The sequence below is a fragment of the Fukomys damarensis genome, unplaced genomic scaffold, assembly GCF_012274545.1.
Source record: "Fukomys damarensis isolate Sample0158 unplaced genomic scaffold, DMR_v1.0_HiC HiC_scaffold_28, whole genome shotgun sequence".
In the NCBI taxonomy this organism is placed as follows: Eukaryota; Metazoa; Chordata; class Mammalia; order Rodentia; family Bathyergidae; genus Fukomys; species Fukomys damarensis.
Genome location: NW_022900940.1, coordinates 774,137 through 796,898, shown reverse-complemented (window position 1 = coordinate 796,898; position 22,762 = coordinate 774,137). Strand labels below are relative to the sequence as shown.

Below are 22,762 nucleotides of genomic sequence, written 5' to 3'. Positions count from 1 at the left end.
GGCCTAATGTGGCTTTTACCCACAAGACATCCTTCAGGTCTCAACAACTGAAATTGTCTCTAAACAGTGCCAGATATCCTCTGGGTACAGAGTCCTCCCTGGATGAGAATCACTGGTTTAGACAATGAAGGCCAGCACTCCTTTCTTTTTCTTGATGTTACTGCTTTAGGAACACATTAATAAAAAAATGCCACCAAGACTAGCCTTGGACTTGAGGTGGTGTACACCATTTGGACTAGGTTACTCTAATGTGCATAACTAACTGCCCTTAAGATTTCTTTAGACTTGCTAGGTAGTGAAATGATACTAATTGAAATCTGTTTGAGCTTACCAACCCTAGGTGATTTGGATTTTCACAGCCTTAGATTGAGTGCCTTGCTTATGGATGCTAGTGGAGAGGAGACGTATACTATTTGTAAATCTCAGGGTCAGTAATGTTACTTAGAACAATGAATGAGATAGGAAATTATGAGGGAGAGGACCGGATGGGGATGGGGCAAGATCCTTTATCTTGGGTGCAGGTCTCAAGTATTGATTGTTTTTGTTTTGTTTTCCCTGTCCCTCTACCAGGAATCTGAGTTACAACAAACTGTCTGAGATTGACCCTGCTGGTTTTGAGGACTTGCCAAATCTACAGGAAGTGTGAGTGCTTCTCCAAATTTCTGGGCTGTGGGGTGGGGAGATGGAGAGCTCCTGGGAAGAATCCTCTCCTTTTGCAGCATTCTCACTCATCTAAACAAGCAGGCTAAACTGTGGGAAGAACATTTGCACATGGACCATGCCTGACAAAGGGCATTATAATTGTCCCCAAGTTTCAGTTAAACTTTGGGGAACCACAGTCTTAAGATGCTAAATGGAAAATCCCAGAAAGAAACCATTCATAAGTTTTAAACTATACAATTATGAGTAGTACAATGAAGTCTTGCACCGTTGTGCCTGGGTCATGAGTCATCTTAGCCCAGCATATTCACACTGTATCTGCTGCCTGCCTCTTAGTCACTTAATAGCCACCTCAGTCATCAGATGAACTATCGTGGCGTATCACAGTACTCAGATAACCTGGATCTTACTATTAATAACCGCAGGGCACAAGAGCAGTGATACTGGTACTTTGGATATGTCAGAGATACACTGGAAGGGAACAGGTAAAAGAATGAAGGTACAGCACACTATTTTGAATGAAGGACAGATTACATTCACATCATTTTTATTATAATAGCATGTTATTATAATTGTTTTATTTTATAATTAGTTGTTGTTAATCTTTTAATATGCCTGGTTTATAAACTAAACTTTATCATAAGTCTGTATGGGAAGACCTAGTATATATAGGGCTCGGCACTGTGTGTGTTTTCAAGTATCCATTGGGAGTCTTAGAAAGTATCCTCCCTTTGTAAGAGGTGGGCATTGTATTTACTTTCACTATGCAGCCTTCTCTTAGTAGGAAGCCATGAAGGATGTGTTACAATCCAGTGGACAGAGTTACTAGAATCACAGCTTCTGGGTGGGTTTATAGGAGAGTCCCCTCCCTTGTGGAAAGCCTGGTAAAAGAGCTAGGGTGACACACCAGGACTGGGACTTTCTCACTACCTCCGGGGAAGTGGGGCACCCTATTGGCAGTGGCACACGATGCCATCCCATCCTTCTGTATCTCAGGAATAAGGCATAGCATCTAAAATGGACAGTAAAGGCTCACCTGTACCTCTCCACCTCTAAAAGTCAGCATCATTTCCTGTAAGCACTAGGCTTGCTGCCTTCTGCAATATCTTTTAATAAAAAGGTAGGCCTTAATCTTTTTAGTGCAAGTGATTCTGCTTTTGATAGGGATTTAGTATTACCAGGAATGTTACTCCATAGAGACTTTACAAGATGTTTCATCCAAGTCATACATACATACATTCTGTGGAAAAATTGGCAAATAGAGAAATGTTTGAAGATTAATGAAAGTCACCAGTATTATCATCTACACCTAAGCATTGTGAATATGTAATGAAAAATATACCTATACACATAATTTTAGAACTCTACATTATGGTTTTATATCAGTCTTACCTACTTACTCTTACATTTTAAAATAATTTCTCATATAAATTAAAAATTTTAAGTGACCTATTTTTATTTTTATATAAGAATACTACACAAGGATTTGTATAAATCATCCAGTGCCACTGTTATTAGGTATTTTTACTAGAGATTATTAGGCAAGTTCTTTTACATTTTTATTATAGCAGTTGATAAAAGTTATTGTTGTTATTTGATTCCATTATTGATGGCTTAAAATTTTAATTTCATCTGCTGCTACAATTTGAAGAAGTATCTGTATTCCTTACCCCCACCTGCAGATTTCTCAAATGGGCATTTTTGATGACCATGTATGTTTAATTAAAAAAATCAAGACTTCCAGATCTAAAGGAATCTGGTTCATAAGGGACCGTCATTTTCACATAGGATCAGTAAACCAGTGGTGGGCGGGTTTAAAGGGAGTTATCGTGTTAGTTTACTGGGGCCTCAAAAACAATGGGGCTTCGACAGTAGAAATTTCTTTCTCACAGTCTGAGGTGAGAAGTCCAAGATTCAGGTACTCACAGGATTGATTTCTCTTGAGACCTCTCTTGGCTTGCAGGTGGCTGCCTCTTGCGGCATCCTCATGTGGCTTTCCTCTGAGTTCATGAATCTGGTGTTGCTTTATGTGTCCTTATTTCCTCCTCTTATGAAGATACTGGTCATGTGGGCTTAGGGCCTATCCTTATGACCTTATGTAGCACCTCTTTAAAGGCCCTGTCTGAGATACTGGAGGATTCAGTTTCATCGTAAGAATTTGGGGGAGCACACTTCATCCCGTCATAATCACCCAAGGGGATGACTTCATTGTGAAAGGAATGAACCAGTGTTTTCCCTTGGTCCAAGCTGTCTTTGAGGCTTGGGGTTAGAATATACTTGTTTTATGTAGGTTGCAGAGCTTAGTAATTTCTTTTTGAATTCTCCAGACTTAAAAGAGGGTGTTTCCTTTGGCATCATTCATGATTTAGTTTAAGCTTATGTGATTGCCTCCTCGGTAGCAGATACTGTCGTGGGTGCTAGGGGTGCATGATCAAGTGGAACAAAGTCAATTCAGAAACAAATTATGAGGGAAACAAAAATTCTGTGGTCAAGATAATTATATTTGGGCATGATATTTTTAAAAAGTCAAAATGAATGCAAAATATCTTGTAATAAACAAAATATAAAACCTTTGACTCAAGACGGGGTCATTATTACTGATTTTTCCCTTTTTCCTCTGATTCTAGAATGGCTTGATATAGCATTGTAGCTGATCTTGTCTTGATATAAGCTTTTGATGTTTTATTCTTCGTGCATTTTTGTTTCCACTCATTTTTTTGGTATCAGGGATCAAACTCGGGACCTTATGCTCACAAGGCAGGCAGTGGAACCACTGAGCTAAATCCCCGGTCCTCTACTCATTTTGATATTTAAAAAAATATTAATGTTAACGTATCCTTTGTCCTGCCAGTCTGGATGCAGTGGATGATCTGGAAATCATTTTCTGCATTGCTCTCTTAGTTTCCTTGTTCCACTTGTTTTTTGCTCAGATAGCTAGGCTTTCAATTTTCATTTGGTTTGTTCCCTTGACCTCCAGTATTTAGTCTCCTTCTCCTACAGGCTTCTTAAGGGTTTACATCCCATAGATGGTAAGTGGTACAATGGAGCCTGTTCCCAAACTCCCATGCTGTATGGCAACATTGCTTTCCTGATTGTGTGAGCAGAAATTGTGTCTTATGAATGCAGCTTAGTAAAGTGGGGAAAATGCTCATTTTGGTAGCAGGCAGAAGTGGACTTGAGTTCTGGTTCTGGGTTCATGTCCCTGGGCAAGTGACTTAGCTTCTCAATATTTCCTTTCCCTCTTCTGTGACATTGGTGTAATAAGACATTATCAATATTGTTGGGGTTAGTAATTGAAAATGATGCACAGGGCCTTGGCCGTGGGAAAGGCTCAGTGGATATTATTTCCTTCTCTTTTGCTGCTTTTGGGACTGTGTATCCCCTGGGCGCCATGTGTTTGGTGCAGAAATGTCCTTGAGGACAGATAGGTTGAACTTCTTACCCCTGTGAATGCCTCCTGCGCCAATATCACACTCTTTGTCCTGCTGATGATAAGGTGAATTATTGGTGTCCATAGCAGCAGAACTTCTCAGTGATAGAAATTCAGGGGCTTTCCTTTCCTTAAGTGAATTCTCAGACATCCTGGAGACAGACAGGTAGGTATCAGGAGTGAGTGGTGAGTAGGTGTGGAAGGCCATGAAAAAAAAGGGAAAAAATAGTGGACACTATTACTTCAGAATTAACTGGACCCAAGTGTTTCCCAGGAGCAGCCAGTTCTCCAAATCCTGTAGTCTGCAGAGCTCCAGGCTGGCAGAGGATACTGCGGTGGCTTAGCAGTGGTTTAATTTTGGAGGCCCAAGAACCACAAAATATTGTGGACTGGTTAAAAAGGAAGGTGAGCCCTTTGGAGGCCTCTGGGGGACATGGGGACACTTGTGCAGCTGCTTCTAAGCCACATGGTCTCCACTGCCCAGAGCCCTGAGGAAAGCCCACCAGGGAGGGCCTCCACCCAGGGTCCTGGTCACCAGGGCTCATCTATAATAAGAGGGCTATTTATACAGTCCTCTGTAAAACCGGTACAAGGATCATATTACTGCTGCCTGGCCCATGCGTGCTTTGCTGTGGGTGCTATGTGCACTTGCCAGGCCACTGACCTAAAGTGTTCTGAAAGCAGTGGCGGTGCTCTGCCAATGGGTCGTTGTGGATGCCCCACCCGTGTGTATGTGTGTGTGGTAGTAATAATGGTGAAATAATGAGAGGTATTGTTTGGAGCCTTAGGTTTCTCATGTATCTGCCCCTGTCCTAAAATCAGGTTTAATCATTTCAGTTGTATCCCTCCAAAACTTTATGAAGCTGGTGTGTCTCTTATCTACATTTTTTGAAAGAGAAATCTAAAACACAGCAGAATTTATTGGCATGCTGAAGTTCATTTGGTAAAAGGTGAGATTAGGGCTAAAGAATAAGGCTTATTTGTTTGTTTGTTTATGTTTTGTACCAGGGATCTAACTCAGCTCCTTGTGCTTGTGAGGCAGGTGGTGGAACCACTGAGCTAAATCCCTGGCCCTGGTCTGTTTGATTTAAAAATCCAAACTATAACCTCTGCCCAGAGTTCCTGCTCTGCTGCTCTGTAACTGTGCCTCAGCTTCTTCTTGGGAAGTGGAATGATCACTTGTGTCTTCCCGAAGAAGGTGGCATGCATCCAGGCTTGTGGTAGGCTGACACATAGCCAGTGTTCACCCTGATTATTGTATACCAAAGTTAATTTAAAATACCTTCAGTCAGCTTTCCATATCCATGAATTTAGTTAGCATCCATGGATTCAACCAAATCAGATTGAAAGTAATTGAAAATATTTCATCTGTAATGAACAGGTGCATATTTGTTTTTCTTACCTTATTCTCTGAGTGATACAGTGTAGCATTGATTTGCATAGTATTTGGTATTTAAATAATCTAGAGATGGTTTCAGGTACACAGGAAGGTATACATGGGTTTATTTTTCTGTAAGGACCTTGAGCAGCTTTGGGTTATCAGTAGGGGATCCTGGAGCCAAATCCCATGAACACTGTGAAAGGAATATATAACATTATACTAAAATTTTATTTGGCCATCTAGTATAAAAATTATATTACCAAAAGTCTTAGCAAAGCAATTACGTGATATGTATTATTCTCCAGTAACTAAACTAAAAATCAGTTAACAAGTGGATGTCACTCCAGAACTTGTGTTCCTACTACTGATAGCTTTCTTCTTATTAAGAATCAAAGTAAACCAAAGTTCCAACTTTCTGCTCCTTTTTGAGTTTTATTAATTGCAGTTCTGTATTTGGAAGCAATAAAAAAGATTCATTTTGTATACCAATAGTGGAGTGGTTAAAAGAATTGATAAATAGAATGGTTCTTTCTTACCATTCATACCTTCAGAGGACAACTCTGTAGCTAGTTAAAAGACTTGTTCAAGATGCACTACTAAGGGAAAGCAGCACAGAGCAGTCTATAACCGCCAAGCATTGTGTCAAACAAAAACAAATGCTCATCTGTCATAGCTGGCACCAGGAGCTTCCTCTAAGGGGCAGGCAGGCCAGGGGACTGAAGTGGGAGGAAGCCTAATTTTTTTACTGTATACTCCTTGTATTCTTTTTTGAAATGTGTGTCTGTATCAGCTGGTCTGTAAATAAATAGAGCAAGAAAAATTGTTTCTTAGGTGAGTTTTAAATCATTTGTTAAAGCCGAATTTGATTAAGACAGTAAATAATGAAATATCCTTTTAAACATTTAACACTTCCTTAAACCAAGCCAAGTAGATGGAAGTTTTGAAAAAACGCAGAGGGACCAGAAGATCTCAGCTGACCTTGAGTATTGAGGGGGAAAGGTGTCCCGTCTTTAGGTTCTGCGATGGGGTCAGGGAATCCATACGGCCCCACTGACCTTACTTAGACCTCCTTTGACTTAGGGCCATGGTGTGCTCTCTGATATGTCCCAGTCACTTCTTGGTCTTGAATCATCAGGAAAAGGTTTATAGAAGCCAGACATTTCAGAGAGATTTTTAGGACCTTGGATTGAAATAAACATTGGAGGGTGTTGGGGGAGTAGATCGAGGGCATGAGGAACTGCGTAAGTGTAAACAGTGAAAGATTTCATCAGACCCTATCTTTAATCCCTGAAGTTGCCGTATTCATGCAGAGTGCTAAACATCCCGAGTAGCCTTTTCCCTCGGTGCTACAGCTGTGCTATTTTTGACCAGTCTCTTTTCAGTCTGGCAAGAAGCTTTTCAAGCATTGGAGTGAGTTTGGCCTCTACTGCCTTCTGAGGATCACATTCTCTTTTCAACAGGGTAGAGTGTGAACGAGGAAGCCAGTGGTAGAGACTTAGCATTGGTTCAGCAGTTCTTTTAAAGCAGAAACGATCTAGAAATAGGTAGTCATGCAGCTCCTGTTCTTTGGGCTACAACTGTCCTCTTCATAAATCAGGCAGCCCGGTTGGGATTAGAGCTTGCTATTCCTAACTGAGCCTGCTGACAGAGGCTGCTCGTGGAAACATACAATGCCCCATTAATCTTTAGCTATTGTCCACTGTTCCTTACACGTTCCACCTCCAGCAGTCAGTCAGGATTTGAAATGTTGTTATGCGCCTTTTCCCTGTTCACTTATTTCTGTGAAATTAGGTGGAGGAATTTGTCACATGTACAGTAGGGCTGGCCTGAGACCAGGTTCCTCAGCCAAATTTCCCTTGTGGAGCCCATACTCTGTTTTAGGTTCAAAATTAAGTCCAATCATAAGCAGGCAGAAAAACAACTACAACATTACCTAAGGGATTATGAGCTTTCTGGCCTTGCCCCATGCCTGTTAGCCTATTAACTTGTTCTCGTCTCTGATTTGCACTCACACTTTGTTCATTTTTTGGCTGTATCTCCTTGATGGTGTGGCTTTACACTAGTTCTAAAACCCACTTAGAGAATGTAGAGAAGAATAGTGGAAGAGTAGTAGGCCCTGGTACCTAACTCAAAGTGGTGGTGATGAAATTCTATAAGAAGTTTTGCTATAGTTACAATGAAATAGAGGGTAGTAGTTAAGAACCTAGACTTTGGGGCTACATTCCCTAAGCCATGGCAACTTGACCATCAAGGGACCTGGATCAGATTATTTAACACGTCAGGGTGTTGGTTTCTTCATTGGTGCTGTAGAAATGTTCCTAGCAGCTACTTTCTTTCTCCCTCTCCCCTCCCCCACTCTCGTTAGTACTGTGTATGTTTGCAGTCCATAGAAAGTATTTTCCTCTTGGGGAGATTGATACTTGTACATATTACACCTTCATCCTTTTTACTTCCCCTTTCCCTCCCCAACTTGTCTCCTTCACCCTCAAGTCCCCTTCCCTTCCTTTCAAAGCCTCTATTTCATTAATTTCCACTCTGATCTTTATAATTTCTTTTCTTTTATTAGTTTCAGTTTGAAATGATCTTGAGATGTATCATTAAGGTTACTTATTTGGGATTGCTCTGTCATTTTTATGTGTGTATTTACAAACTTCCATCTTAGAAGTACTTCCATTGTGTCCTGGGACTTGCTCCTGTAGGGGTCTGAAGATGAGTTGATACAATAAGTCCCTGACTCACAAATGAGTTCCATTCCGAGAGAATGTTTGGATTCTTTTTTTATCTGGCAAAGTAAGTCTTATACAGTACATCTGTGAAAGTTTGCAGCTTGAATGTTCGTATGTTGGGGACTTACTGTATACTGAAAAGCTCTTAGAGCTGTGCCTGGCACATACTAAGTCATTAATAAGTTACCTCCTGCTGTTATTATTATGGCCATTCTCTGTGTTTTAGAATAAATATGAGAAGAGTTCTTGCACAGGCTGCTGTATTGGCAGCAGGCCCTAACCTTAGTTTTAGTTGCTCTGGTAAAACCTGAAGACCTTTTCTGGTAATGACTATACTTGAGGGTACTACAGCAATTTATTGGTTGAGATTAAGACTGATGGAGGGTTCTTAGTACTTGAGAACCATTATGGCAAAGGGTTCACAGCAGGATTGGGAGAGATAAAAAGTGAAGCAGAAACAATCTATTTAGGGGGTAGTCAGATAAGAGACTGTTAAAGTAATTAATTGCCTTTTTCAACACACAAACAAGGACTCCTTAAGTGGAGAAAGAACTTGCCACATGATAAGGATCTGCTTTCTCTCTGAGAGATGCTTTTGAAACAGGCACTCTCTGTCCCACAACCCAGTAATTGCCAAGCTTCATTCCTAACTGGCTTTGGCACTGAAGAAAGCAAACGGGATAATTCTAGGCTGTTTCTTTTTTCCTCTCTCTTTCTCTTACTCATTTCTTTAAAAGATGGAAGACTACAGAGTACTCTGTTCAGGCAAATGCTAGCTGTACACTTGTCTGAATGCAGTTATCATTTCAGTGGCCTTGTCTTTAAACAGTAACAAGATGTTCAATGAGGATATACCTCTTTTAAAAAATAGAAAACAAGATAATGCAGTTCTAACCCTTTGACTTTGCATCTCAAATACAATTTCTTTCCAGCCCATCACCCGGCAGAAAGCCTGAACACTACTTTGGCTTTCTTAAGGCTCTCCGGGCTCACATTGCAAGTCTGATTTTGGATCCTCTTCCCAGATTTGGAAATACATGTCCATGTAAGGAGACCAGATTGCACAGCCTCTGGGGGCAGGCCAGGCGAGCTGTGTTTTGGTTTGTGGGCTTTACCTTCCATTAAGTGATATTAACTATGGAAATACAAATTTAGAGTGTTTGAATGGAAGGGAGTTTGGAGAGAAATTTGTCTGTAGAGGATTTTCAGAATGTCTGTGCAGAAGTGTGTGTATATATTTGTTTTCCTGGAAGACCATCCAGAGGCTTCATCCGAGTCCAGGAAAGCTGGAACCTCAAATGGACGAGCCTCTGAGTCCAAGTCCCATGTTTCTTCATAGACAAGGCATTGAATTGATTGGCCCCACATGTCACAAGCCCCTCAAAACTCCACACAAGAGAGCAAGTGGTTTCCAGATTTTTTTGTGCCAGTTGCCCTTTGGCCAGGGTAGAGCACTGAAACAACCAAGAGGGGGCAGTCTTTGCTCCCCAGATCCTTTCCTCACTGCCTCTGCCCATCAGGAGCACTGGTGGTGGTCTTAGGGGCACATTTGACCTGGACTTGTGCCCCCTGGTCTGTTTCCACTATTCCTTGTCTGTGAGTTCTGATTTCTGGGCTTGATGAGTCACACATAGGAGATAGGACACATTTTCTCTTTGAGTTGTTTTCTTGTGGGTGTGAAAATTTAATTTGTGCCCTCACGACTTTTCTCTCTTTAAAAACACACTTTTATGTTCTTATCAGTTATCTAACATGAGGATATCACTGTGACTAACTCAGCACTGTTTTTCTATTTTTAAAAATATGTGTGTGATTCCAAACTGATTTAAATGCTCTGGAATGATGCATCTCTCTTTGTTGTTACAGGTACCTCAATAACAACGAGTTGACAGCGTTACCGTCCCTGGGCACTGCTTCAGTGCACGTCGTCTCCCTCTTCCTGTGAGTAGCACCATGTGGGCACAGGGCTCTGAGGGGCTGTGGTGTAAGAGCAGGAGAACAAAAATAGCCTTTCATCAGGTAGCCTAATAATCATGACAGGTGCCCTGTTCGCTGGTTGGGGGTTTCTAGAATTAAAAGCTGGAAGTTCTATCTTTTCTCTAACTTGGGGAAAAACAAGTCTTTTAACTGCCCGGAGGGGCACAGAACTAGACTTCCTGCTCTTGGCAATTAAGCTGCAGCTTGGGAGAATAAACTGGAATATATGAAGGTATGTGAAACTCGACATTGTGCCGCTGAATTTGGTAATGTGACTCAGTTTCCTTTTATATTTGTAAAAATATGAAGTACCCCCTAGACCTCTGAAGTCAACATGAAAGTGGTGAAATAATTGTTGTACTCAAGTGTTGGATGAAACAAAACCAGTGTATTCCTATAACGTTATAGAGGGGAAGCCATGGGGTATTATTGTTTCCTTTGTCAAAAACCTTTCCCAAGCTGGGTGTGATGCAGATGCCTGTGATCCCTGCACTCTTGGAAGAGGAGGCAAAAAAAGTTCTAGCCCAGCCTGGGTGACTTAGACCATATCTTAAAATAAGAAGAGCTGAGGGTATAGCTCATTGTGAAGTCTCTGGGTTCCATTCCAAGTGCCCCCAGCTTTCCCTAGAGATTAGGCACCTGCCCTTGTCCCACTTCTGCAGTCACAAGGTAGAAGTATTTGTTGGCTTCAGGCTCAGCCAGAGGTCTTTCCAGATGTCCCAGGTCTGAGCCCAGCAGCGCTCTCTACAAGATTCTATTGGCAGCTTCCCCAGCACAGCACGTCCCTCTTCCCACTGAATTTCCTGTCTCCACCCCAGCCCTGCATATTTTTACTTTATTTTCATTTTGCTGGTTTAGTAGTTGCTCACCTGCACACATCTTTTCTCAGCACCGGGCCTCAGCAGTCTGAATAGAAGGATTTGGTGGAAAGGAGCTATCATTAAGATTGCCAGTGTCGCTTGCCAGTCTTGGAGTTGGGCTGGCTCTGTCCCTGTGTTTGCTGGTGCTGTGGCCTAGTCAATCATGTTTTCACACTTAACCCATTTCAAGGCCTGGTGAGGCTGTAAGAGAGCCTGGAAATTAGAGTTGCGTTTCATTGTTTGCAGGACAGATGACTTAATCTTGTTTCTGAGATGTGTTCTGACCCGTTTTATACATGGGGAGAATGAGGCCAGGGCTCCAGGGGAGAGAGAATGTGCTCAAAGCTCTTGATATTGTGTGGACCTCTGCTGAGTGTTTGATATGTGGTGACTGCTCCTGCTTCTTGGTGATTAATTGTTGCCTACCTCCTTGGGCCTTGGTGAGATCTCACCTTTAGGGCTACAGGGTTTGCGAGTCAGTCCTGATTCCTGGAAAGTGCTGGCATGAAAGCTGTGGCCTTTGGTGGAGAGGCAAAGGTTTGTTTTTTGGGATCCACTTGGCCTGTGTGTGGAGCATCCAGAAGGTGTTTAATTGCTGCCTAAATTAAATGAGCTAGGCTTATGTAAGACTCACATATCCTTATGTAAGGATATGCTAATCCTTTGTGTGTCCATAAAGCAGAGCACTCGAAGGTGCTTGTGACTCCTGGTTGCTGAAACCCCAAGTTTTGGACCAGCAGTGTGAAAAATTCAGAATCGCAGGCCACATTCATCAGGAGCTACATTTAACAAGGTCCTTCGCATCACCCAGTCTTTACAGTGTGAGGGGCTGGTTTTGTTCCTCTTAGACCTCCCACAGAAAATGCTTTGTGTTGCCAGGAAAGAAAGTGCGGCTCTCTAAGGGTCTTCTGAGTTGCAAAACAGTGAGGTGGAATGAGACTGGATACAAGTGCCCTGCGTGACTTCTCTACAACCTCAACTTGGTGCAGCAGCATGGTAGGTTACTGAGCCACCATGAGCCTGAGGCAAGAGGGCGCTGGGCCCGTGGCGCTCTGAATTGTCCCTTGCTCTTCTAACTAAAAATACATTACTGTTCCTTGGCCCCAGTGCCAGGAGCAGTGGGGCTATTTGGCCTTGTTCCTGCTATTCCATTAGACAGCACTGAAATATGTAAAGCAAAAGAAGAAGAAGAAAAAAAATCCCTCCCTGTTTTGGTTCATTTGGAAAATGCAGGTTAGCATTGGGCAGCCACCTCCTTGGCCTGCAGTTGATCTCCATCTGACTTGCTCAGTTGTTTCCCCGAAACTACAGTTCTAAAGGGTCTTTATCCCGGTTCTTAGACTGAATACTTAAATTTAGTGCCCACAGAAAGTTACTTTAGCATTGTGATGTTTGGCAGCAAGATTATAGATAATTTTATTGTCCTCTTGGATGCCTTTCTGTATTTCTCATGTGGGCAATGCAAAGGACAAGGGAGAAAATAACAGCAGGCAGTGAATGGACACCACTTTACAGCCAAAACCTCTCTTATCCTGCCTGAAGAAAGGTAGAGGCCTCAGAATCTCCACTCACATGGCAGTTGCACTTTGCACTTCAAATTTTGAAGAGCATACTTTTCCTTATGTGTCTTTTGCTTTTCAGGACTTTGGAAGTAAAAGATCTGCAAATATTTAGCAGGTACCTTCTGTGCCCTTGCAGTTGTGGCCCAGGTGATGTGAAAACACTAACACAGTGCTTGAAAATATATATAGGTTAAATAGACTCTCTAGTGCTCCCCAGTTCTCTCTTTTTTTGAGACAGGGTCTCACTGTACACAGTTCAGGCTGGCTTTGAACTCACTATGTAGCTGAGGCTGGCCTCGCACTTGCAGTGACCCTCTTGTCTTACACTCATGTGCCACCATACCTGGCTACACCCCCCGCAAGTTCTTATTTCCCTTTTTGAGCAGGTAGAGGATCAGAAAAATAACCAAAATGTATGGAGGAAATACAACAGGTATCTGCTGAGGCCATGTGAGTTACAGGAGCCGGGACAACTTTCTTGAGACATGTTTGCAGGCAGATGCATCAGGGAATAGTGGGGACCAGGTGTATATCCTCTCTGACAAGTATATGAGACCAGGGACTAGTTACTTGTTTTGTTTTGTCTTGTTTTTGTTGAATGAATTGAAACAAATGGTAAAAGGATCCTCACAGTTTTCATAGCCTTTCTGTGACCAAGAAATTGAGAGTAGAGGCAATAATGTCACAAAAGCCATACTTACCCCTATGTTCCAGTGACCACTGTTGGTGGTTTGTAGTTTTTGAGAAGTGGCAGTTTGTGATTCTCAGTTCAGATGCCTGTAATTCTTCACCTGGCCTTTGGAAATGAGCTTTTCCTCTCTTGAGCAGGAGTGCCCTTAGTTCCCAGGCACCGGTTACCCCCTTTGCTGAATGTCACACATGGGAACAGGTTTTGTTTTGTTATTAGCTTTAATGTCAGGGCTTCAAAAGAGACTTTCAGGTTTTGGGAACTGGAGTCATGAAGCACAGTTTCTATTGGTTAATACTTTCTGACTAAAGGGATCTAATTCAATTAAAGTATTTGTCAAAGGACAGATTTATTTGCATCGCATTCTGAGGCTAATTCTGAAGCCATTTGTGCTTAAGAAGAGTTAAGCATAAACCTCAAGGAATGCTTTTACTAGGATTGGGTTGGAGTGAGGGAGCTAATTTCATAAAAATAGTTCTCAGGAAAAGAAATAGCTTTTTGTTAAATGGCAGCTGAATCTGCCAGTAGATTTGTACATCTGAGATTTTAAAAAATCTGAAGTCCAGGAAACTCCAGTTATGATTCCCACAGCAATAGTAATTCTGTCTGATGCATAAATGACATTTCTGTTGAAGAAAAATTTCCGCTTTGCCTGTGGTGTTGCTGCACTTGTGTCATTGAGATTGGTTGCAATGGAAATGTTTTAGTTTTTGAGTCCTGAGAGTAAAGCTTCCTAGAAAATCGGTGTTGGCTCTGTCTCCCACACAGAGGCTGTAGCTTACTTCCTACGTGGCCCAAGCTGTATCACCACAACTCTCTTCCAGGTGGAGGTACACCTGGGACCTCATTGTTTCACTGCGGAGGGAGTGTCCTTTGTTCTCCCCAATCTGTGTCTACATCGGGTGAGAGATCTACATCAAAACTCGTTGCACACAATTAGTTGTAACTTTGTAAAATTGCTATTACAATTTCTTAGCCTTATGTTGTGTTTGAAAACACAAAGAAATATTTCTACTCATGGACAAAATCTTTGGAGAACAGTTTTTTATTGAGATAAAATTAACGTAACATAAATTTACATTTTGAAGCATGTGGTTCCGCTCCTTTTAGTTCATTCTCAGAGTTGTAAAGCCATCACTGCTCTCCCACTCCAGATCGTTTTCATCACCCGAAGTGAAACCCTGTCCTCTTTAGCAGTTACTTTAGCCAGCCTCTGGCACCTGCTTATTTGAAAACTTTCCTTCTGTCCTTCCCTTCCTCACTCACTGTGTCCCGTCCTTCCTTTGAAAGTCTTTTTCTCTTATGTTAGCAAATGTATCTGGAAGATTTAAAATATGAATATAGTTGAAATAAAAAATACCTGGTAAGGTTTTAGCTACTTGTTCTATTTTGCTGTGACCTCTTGGCTCAAGAAAAACTGATTAAATAAAAAGGATGGAATATCCCTTTGTTGTAACTTCTGGAGAATAAAACCTGGAAGGAAAGCATCATGGTGTCCTGTCTGTGACCCTGCTCGGAGCAAAGGAACCTGGAGTTGGAGGCATCTATCTGAGGCAGCATGGCCTGAGCCCCTCTCCTTCGCTAGATCTGCTGGTGAAGTAAAATCAATAGGAATACTTAACTCAGAATATCTAGCACACCCTGTAGAAAAAAGAGGGAGGAAATCAATCTTCTTTACAGGCTTGTTAGTGCCAAGATCAATTCACATGAAGACGTAATTAAAGAGCAAGCCTTGGAGGGAGGAAGCTGTGATCGGCCATGCAAGGCTGGGCAGAGTAATAGAACCCTCAGAGGCCTGGCCTAGAGGCAAGGGAGAAAGAGACTTAGAATTCAGCTTCAGAAAATGAGGCTTGGCTTCAAGACATGAACTGAGGCCAATGATAATTGGGCTTGAAGCACAAGTGAAATTATACCGCGTGGTAAATTGTTGCTGGCATTCCTAAAACTGTGTGCACATGTGTGCATTTATTCTCTGTCTCTGAGGCCTCGTGCCTTTCTCTTCATTTAGCTGTCCAACTTCCTGCATATTGTGTCCCCTGAAAGGTGGCCAGCATTTGTAGATGGAATAAAGAACAAGAACATTTTCTTTTGGATGTGGAAATTATCCTTGGAAATACAGTTGTGTTGTCTTTAGATGCTGAATGGTCATCTCAGGTGATGGTGTTCTTTGTGTGTATGTGCGTAGTAGAGCCTGTAGGTGTCATCAGTTAAGTGCACAGTGAGATGGATGGAGCTGCTCTTCCTCCCTCCTTCCTCTATCAGCTGTCAGGTTAAGAGAGGATTAGTCAAGAGGATTAGAAAATACAGAGCCGTCTTCCTCCACATGGGAACCTGGATTAGCCTCACTGTTAAAGGAAGGTTAGTCTATTTGGTGTCAGTGTAAGAGTGAACCTTACTGGTCATTGGCATTGTATTTGTTTTGGCAGCAAAACACACTCTCATCAGAGTAATGGAATTAGTAGTGACTCCAGCCACTTTACAAAGAAACAGTAGGCAAAGTGGGTTTTCAGAAGTCCCAGTCCAAGTTTAAATGAATGTCTTTCATTCCTTGTGCAGTCAAAAAAGGGGGGCTTTTGTTTCCTACACAGTAGAGGGAGGATAGGGCTATCGTTAGCAGTACAACAGAATAAAATGTATAAAATGGGAGTACTAGCGATTTACTGTCTCTCTCTCTTTTTTTCCCCCAGTACTGAGGATTGAACTCAGGACCTTGTGCTTGCAAGGCAGGTGCAGTGCCACTGAGCTAAATCCCCGGCTTGTACTGTCCCTCTGAGTCTTCAAAGACATACTCGTTTTCTGCCCTCTCTGCCTAGATTGTGTAGATATGATTCTTTGGATAAAACCTCTTTCTCATTCTTTAGGGAAGTCACGGCTTCCTCTTCGAGGGCAGAGGGCAGACTCGAGGTCAGACAAGAGCATTCATCTCTGTGGACAGATCCCCTGAAGGCCTAGTCCCCGTTCTGACTGGGACCAGAGTGTTTGCTTTGCTCCTGCATTCTCATGTGATGCTGCTGCTCTTGGTCTCAGAACTGGCCCTGAGGACCCCTGCCTGGGCTTCTGTGGGTTGAAGAGGAGTCTGGGTGTTTTTGCCATGCTACTTGGGCTTCAGGAGACAGTAAGCTGTAGACAATTTCTAATATGGTGACAGGCATCTATCTGCGAACAGAGAGCTCCAAAGCCTTGGTAAAGCAGTCACTTCTGGGGAGAGTTCTAGGGCAGGGGCCACTGAGCACAAGTACCATGGCCAGAATAAGAGCTGGCTGCAGATCAGGGCTTGAAGCCCACAGCTGTTATACGTTTGTTTCTGCTTAGTTTGCTGTTTATTGGTGACCACTTTAGGTTCCCAGAAGACCTTTACCAGTTCCAGCAGAAACAGAGTCCCATGAACTGCCTAACTGGCAGGAGACCTGTGCTTTATCTCCCATTATATGGGCTCCACTTACAGTCTGTGTTCCAGGGCAGAGTCAGTTTAACACCTCTTACCTTCCTGCTGATTATGAGTCACCACTATCTGATAAGTCTTTGTCCTTGTCTAAGTCTTGAATAGAGTGCTCCTTTATTCCAGTACCAGTTAAAAGTTATTCCCATTCCTTTAAATCACCCCCACCCCTGCCATGTGAGGTGGGTGGGCAGTTCTCCTTTGCCTTAATGAGGGAATCAAAATCAGGTGGTTCCACCTGCTTGCTTTTCCCAGCCCAAGTGTGTATGACCTGCTACTCTCTTCCCGTTTTATCTCTGCCATTGGGAAGCTGTAATCCTGATTGTCAGGCAAAAGAGAGGTACAGAAAACAAAAGAAGCCTGCTAGGCTTGCTGAAAGGGTGCCAACGTATGTCCTCAGGCAGCCCATAAGAAGAATCAGGCCAGGTCTCATGAGACTCCGTGAGGCTGCAGAGAAGGACAGGTGAGTAGGCAGCTGACACGCAAGGGCTGTGTGCCATCCACTGACGTTGTGTCACACTGGTGTGCGTGTCCAGGAAGGTTCTTCAGTGAAATAGATTGCAGCTGAGGCTTCTTTCTTGTTCTACAATTTCCTTTTTTTTTCCCTTTCCCCTCAAGTGGGCATAATTTATAGGCACTGGATGGAGCACCCTAAATGTTAGCCAGCGCATTGAGAACTTAAAGTATTCAGAGGAATACTAAAAGGACAGGCCTAACTCCATTTGGGGGCCAGTTTGCCCACTCTGCCTTTCCTTTGTCCACAGGCAGGCTGCCATAAAGGCCAGCAAGCTTCTGTTGGAAACTAGAGCAGGACCTCTGGTTCTTGGAACTGCAGCCTCATCCAATACCACCAGTGAGGCCCAAAATAGAAAATTAAATACCCATTTTACAAAGAAAGCAGCTCCCCGTACCGGAAACTTCCCAGGGATTCTATAGCCCAGATGTCCTTTTGCCCTGTCAGAGTTCGCCTTTCACTGGGAAGGAGCCCTTGGCCTCCTCTGAGCCTGCCAGATTGTACACACAGTCCTGACTTGGCGTTTTCCTTCTCTTCCTCTTCCTTCCCATCCCCTTTCTTTGAGAGTGGGGGTAGTTAGCCAGCCAGATGAGAAGGACATCTGCAAATTATTTGCTGAGAGACGAAGGGAGACACAGCTGCAGGGCTGGAGGACCAAGGAGAGGGACAGCCATGGAACTGGAATATGGTCTTGGAGGTCACTGCCTGTTTTGGGAACTCCGTAGCTTGAATTCTGTGGCTGAGAGTTCTTTTGTTGGGTGCTTCGCCTCCCTCACCCTCTCTCATTTTTCATGACGACTGTGTAAGCTTTAAATACAGTCCAGGATCTCCAGTGCTGGGGAGACTGTGGATAGGCTTAGAGGGGAAGTATCTCTCCTTCCACTGGTGGGTGCTGAAAACCCTCCAGGGCTCTGTGAAGTGGAGCTGGGAAACAGAGCTGCTGTCGTTGTGCAATCTCCCGTATGAAAATGCCTGGCTCCTACCCATATCAGCAGTCTGTTCTAACCGGGCCGTTCCCCACTCCTCCTCCCCCTCCCTACTTCCTGCAGGTGGCTTCTGTAATCCAGTTACCGCTGGGGAAGCCTCATGTACATGTGCACCTAATCCGAAAATGGCTGGCTTGACTTTGACCTGTGTAGTGACCTTGGAAAGAAGGCAGGGCCTATTGTGTCTGTTCACACCTGGGAGCCATTTTCAGCTTTTACAGCCCAAGTGGAAGAAATGTGTTTGCATTTAGGCTGGGTCTTTCTTTCGGGAGGTCTGTCATTGTTGGGCAGTACAGAGGAAACGCTAGATTCATTTTGTGCAAAGGCAAGTGCTTGTAAAGATAGGATAGTTTACTTAGTATATCGAGCTGTACAAAGAGGCCATTTCTGTAGTGCAGAAATGATCAGTGTTGACAATCTCATGGTGAGATGCAGTACTAATGTGATAGCTGACGAGGACCATTGACAATGACAAGCATTACTCTGTGTGCTTTCCTGGGCCTTTTCTTACTGTATTAGTTCTGCAGTCTTGTGAGAGATGCGAAGTACAGAGAATGCAATAAGTTCCCTGAGGTTCCAGGGCTAGGAAATGGCAAAAGTGGGACATGATCTCATTCCTCTCCCTCTGGAGCTTGTGCTCACTGTAGGTAGGGGTTCTAGGAACCTGGGAAGGTTTTGTCTTGGCCAGTGGTGACATTATCAGGTTGTCTTAGGCATGAGATACTTCAGGGTCATAGCCTGAAGGTTTAGGTGCTGCTCTGGGGTGTGAGAGGCTTCTGCCTAGAAAAAGCAAGCAAACATCCTCCAAAAGTGCCCTTGCTTTACAAGTCTCTTTTTGGCCCCAGATGAGCTTACTTTGGGCAGCCTTGCAGATCAGACTGACACTGGCCATCCCCTACCCCCGAGTCACACAGAAGTCGATCATTCCAAGCTAGTTATGATCAGCCATCAGTTAAATGTACAGAGGAAATCTTGTTGTCAGGTTTCAGCAGAGCCCAAACTTGTTCCATTATGCCAGCAGATTTGCAGATAGTGGTGACCTGCCCTCAAAGACATCACTTGAAGGCAGATTCCTCTGCAGCGTCCTCATTTCCTGGACATCTTTCAGACCCAAACAGCCGAGGTAGAGGTGCCAGGTTGTGGTTTTCTCTTCCCAGCTCCTCCAGTGGGGAGATAGAAATGTGTTGTGAAGGCTGCAGGCTGCTGTGCTCCAGTGTGCACTTCAGGGCCCCTCGCTTCTGCTCAGCTAAGTCTAGGCATTGTCTGGGGAGCTAAGGAGTGTTTGAATGTGGGAGGGCCTGCTGGGAAATTAGTTTGCAGATACCTAGGCTCCTTCCCCACCTAGCTCTAGGATAAAGACAGGTAAAGCTAGATCTCCACCTTACACTGACTCTTGTGTCCTGCGGGTTTCAGAGGGGCATGGTGGCCAGAGAGGGCTGTGTCTGGGAATTGGGTTTGGAGTCCCCCTTCTGTCCTGCCCTCATCCACCTGGGCAGGTTCTCAGGCCTTGGCATTTTTTATAAAATGATGTTTGTTAGGATTAACTAGACCACACATGTCCTCAGTACCATGTCTGAGATACAGTGAATGTGCATCAGGTGTGGGACAGCTCATGAGCCTGACAGTTGTACATTGAACTTAGGTGTGGGGCAGATGGGCCTGCTGTTGAGCTCTGCTATGGAAAGTTTTTGGGGTGTTCTTCCCTGAACCAAGAGGCCTGGTATCAAGTCAGGGATAGAGTCTATCTATGCATTCTAAAAGTGGATCTTACTTGAAAATATTACCCTTGTGAACCAGATGAAGTTCATACAAAAATTTCTGCGTGTGTGCCTAGGTGCTTAGCTTTCTTATATATTCATTCTTTTTATAGGAGCTATAGCTTAGAGCACTAGAGTTGATGTTCCCTTCTCTTTCCTTGTTGCCTGGTCTTCTACCTGAAGTAGGCAGGTACAGAGAGCAGCAAAAGTGTCTAAGCTAGTGTTTATGCAGTGCCTTTCATCTTGGCTGCATGACAGAATGACCCAAGGAACTTTAAAATCCAGAGTAATTAAGTCAGACTTCGGCTGGTAGGTCTGTGAGGGGCAGGAGCAGCATTGAGTCCAGAAATTGGAGCTTGTAGTTTACTTATTTTTTAACATTTCCAGGTCATCTTAGTGTGCAGCTAAAAGTTTTAAATAAACTATAAGCTGGGTAATTGCAGATGAAAGCTATTGTTCCTCTTCTGTTTTCTCTCCTTTCATTTTAAATACTTCCCCCCTTTTTTCACCTGGTAGAAGTGTATGTAAACACTGAGGTTGTTCTTCAATTTAGTTAGCACTTAGGATTCTGGGGCGTCTGTACTTACCTCTTGAAATGACTAGGGACTGACTTTTGTGGTGTTGAAGGGTGTGTGGTGTGAACAGACCCGACCCCGTCATTTGATGATCACAGAGTGGACCTGTGGACTCAGCCCTATGTGGGTCACTCCTTCCCATCCCAGAGGTAGCCCACTTAACTCTGATTTGCATCCCACCCATAGCAAGGCCCATTATGATGACGAAAAGAGCATTTTATAATAAGACAACAGGGAAAATATTTATAACTTTTATAATATTTTTTCTTTTATATTTATCCAAAAGCAGCGCATTTGGATCCTTCACTCACCAAAAGCTATTTGCAGTATAGCAAAACTATAACTAATCTATAACAAAACAAAACATGAGTTTTGGATCATTGCATAATGGGATTCTCTGAGGGCTCTTGGGACTGCATGCTTACAGAAGTCACAGAGACTAACTAGAATTTTGGAAATGAGAGAAAATTTCCCCATGGACCTTTAGAATGTGACTTATTCTCCAAATCAACTCTGTTTTGTATAAGTAAAGAACTGGTTATCAGGATGTACAGTAAAGTATTGGCTTTTTTTTTTTTCTTCTCTGCCTTGTTTGGGTCATGTAAGAATGAGTGCTGGCTTGTTGCAAAATCAAGGTGGTCACTGTGGGCTGGGGGTACAGTCTTTCCTGGGCCCTTGACCATGGCATTGCCAACAGCCATAACTTTCACCACCTGCTTTTTTTTTGTAGACCAGGCTGGCTTGGCTTTTCTCTTTTGTATTCTTCAATATGTGTTAACACAAACTCTGCTGGGGTGATTCTCTGCAATTGCATGGTTCCAGGCAGGTGTCTGTGCCTGTCTTTACTCCCCTGTTCCTTGGAAGCCAGCTCTGGGCCCTGGTCCAAGGAAACGGATTCAGCACAAAGGTATTGCTCTGCATTGTGGACATCAGCTCACCCTCCTGGATAGGTCAAGGTTCATCGTGTTTCTGTCTCAGTGGCCTCAGAAGGGTTGAGGAGTTGTAAAACACGGAACAGTATTGATGAATTTTTGGCATTTATTGCGATATTGAAGGGACCAGCTTAGGACAGGTCAGTACAGAATAGTTTGTTGTGGAGACCTGGAGAGCAGAGCTCTTTTCAGCCAAGAGGTAGAACTTGCTTTCCTTGGTTTATTGGACAGCTGGGCAGGGCAAAGGGGAAGAAGGAGTAGTAGTAGTTGCACCGCCACTGGGAGGCCCAGTGGCAGAAAGGGGAGTAGTGGTACATCCTGGGGGTTCCAGTGTCTGCCTATGAATCCTTTCTGCTGCTTTCTGGCAGCAGCTTCTCAAGCCTCAGTTTGCTTAAATAAGAAATGCCCTTACCTTGGCACAGGTGTGTCTGAGAAAGGTCTTTGCTCACCTGTTCAAGTACCAGCAAATGGTTAGGAGAAAGCCTTTTCCTGACGTATGGATGGAAAATTGCTGCAGTTCCTTCTAGATGTCCAGTCCACACTAGAAGACACTACCCTTATTCCTTCCAAGCCTAAGGGAAAATGGAGGAGGCAGAGCAGTTTGAATCAAAAATTACATTAGGGAGAATTTGGAATTAGAGATATCAGTAGGTGCCTTGAGGAGGAAAAGAATGTTCTGCAGTTGAAAAGTTCAGAACATTCAGAGTTAAAGGCCCGCACCTTTCTTTGTTATAAGATGCATTAGAACTTTTAATATCCTAATGCACATTTTAAGCAGCTGTAATGGAGCAACTCTTCCTAAGATAATTCCATCACAGCTCTGATAAATTCGTTTTCTTTGGCTGACCTGAAAAATTTACCCCTTGCCCTACCCTGAGCAGGGACAAGTGCTGCTTCTGTTGTCTAAATGTAGATTCTCAAATGTTACTTTTACCTGGATCAGGAACTCCCCAGAGATCGTCTGAGTGGACCTGTCACATGTGGGTTCATCTGTAAGCTGGTACCAGGCCCTTCTATCCCTGCCTTGTGTGTCTTTGGCTACCATGAGACCTCTAATGAAAGATTGAAGTGTGCTGTTTCCCTCGTAAATTGAGCTGCTTGGTTCATGAAGGAAAGGTATTGGGGTCTAACAAGTTTAGCTAATGCAGAATGAAGCAGAGTGAGTTATCTTTGTTGGTGTGCTTATTAATACCTTTCCTATGTCAACCAGCAATGAAAGTCTCTGCAGCTGGTGGTGGAGGATGTGTATATATGTATGTATATATATATACATAT

General features: G+C 43.3%; 1 protein-coding gene across 2 annotated transcripts in view; it reads left to right on the top strand.

Annotated features, from left to right (window-relative positions):
- The first annotated feature begins 570 nt into the window (after positions 1 to 570).
- Positions 571 to 22,762, top strand: part of Lrig1 (leucine rich repeats and immunoglobulin like domains 1) — a 72,122-nt gene continuing 49,930 nt past the window's right edge. For both annotated transcript variants that reach the window (XM_033757116.1, XM_033757115.1), the window contains exons 1-2: positions 571 to 642; positions 10,064 to 10,138. The gene's annotated coding sequence lies outside the window, so the exon portion shown is untranslated. The remainder of the gene's footprint in view (positions 643 to 10,063; positions 10,139 to 22,762) is intronic.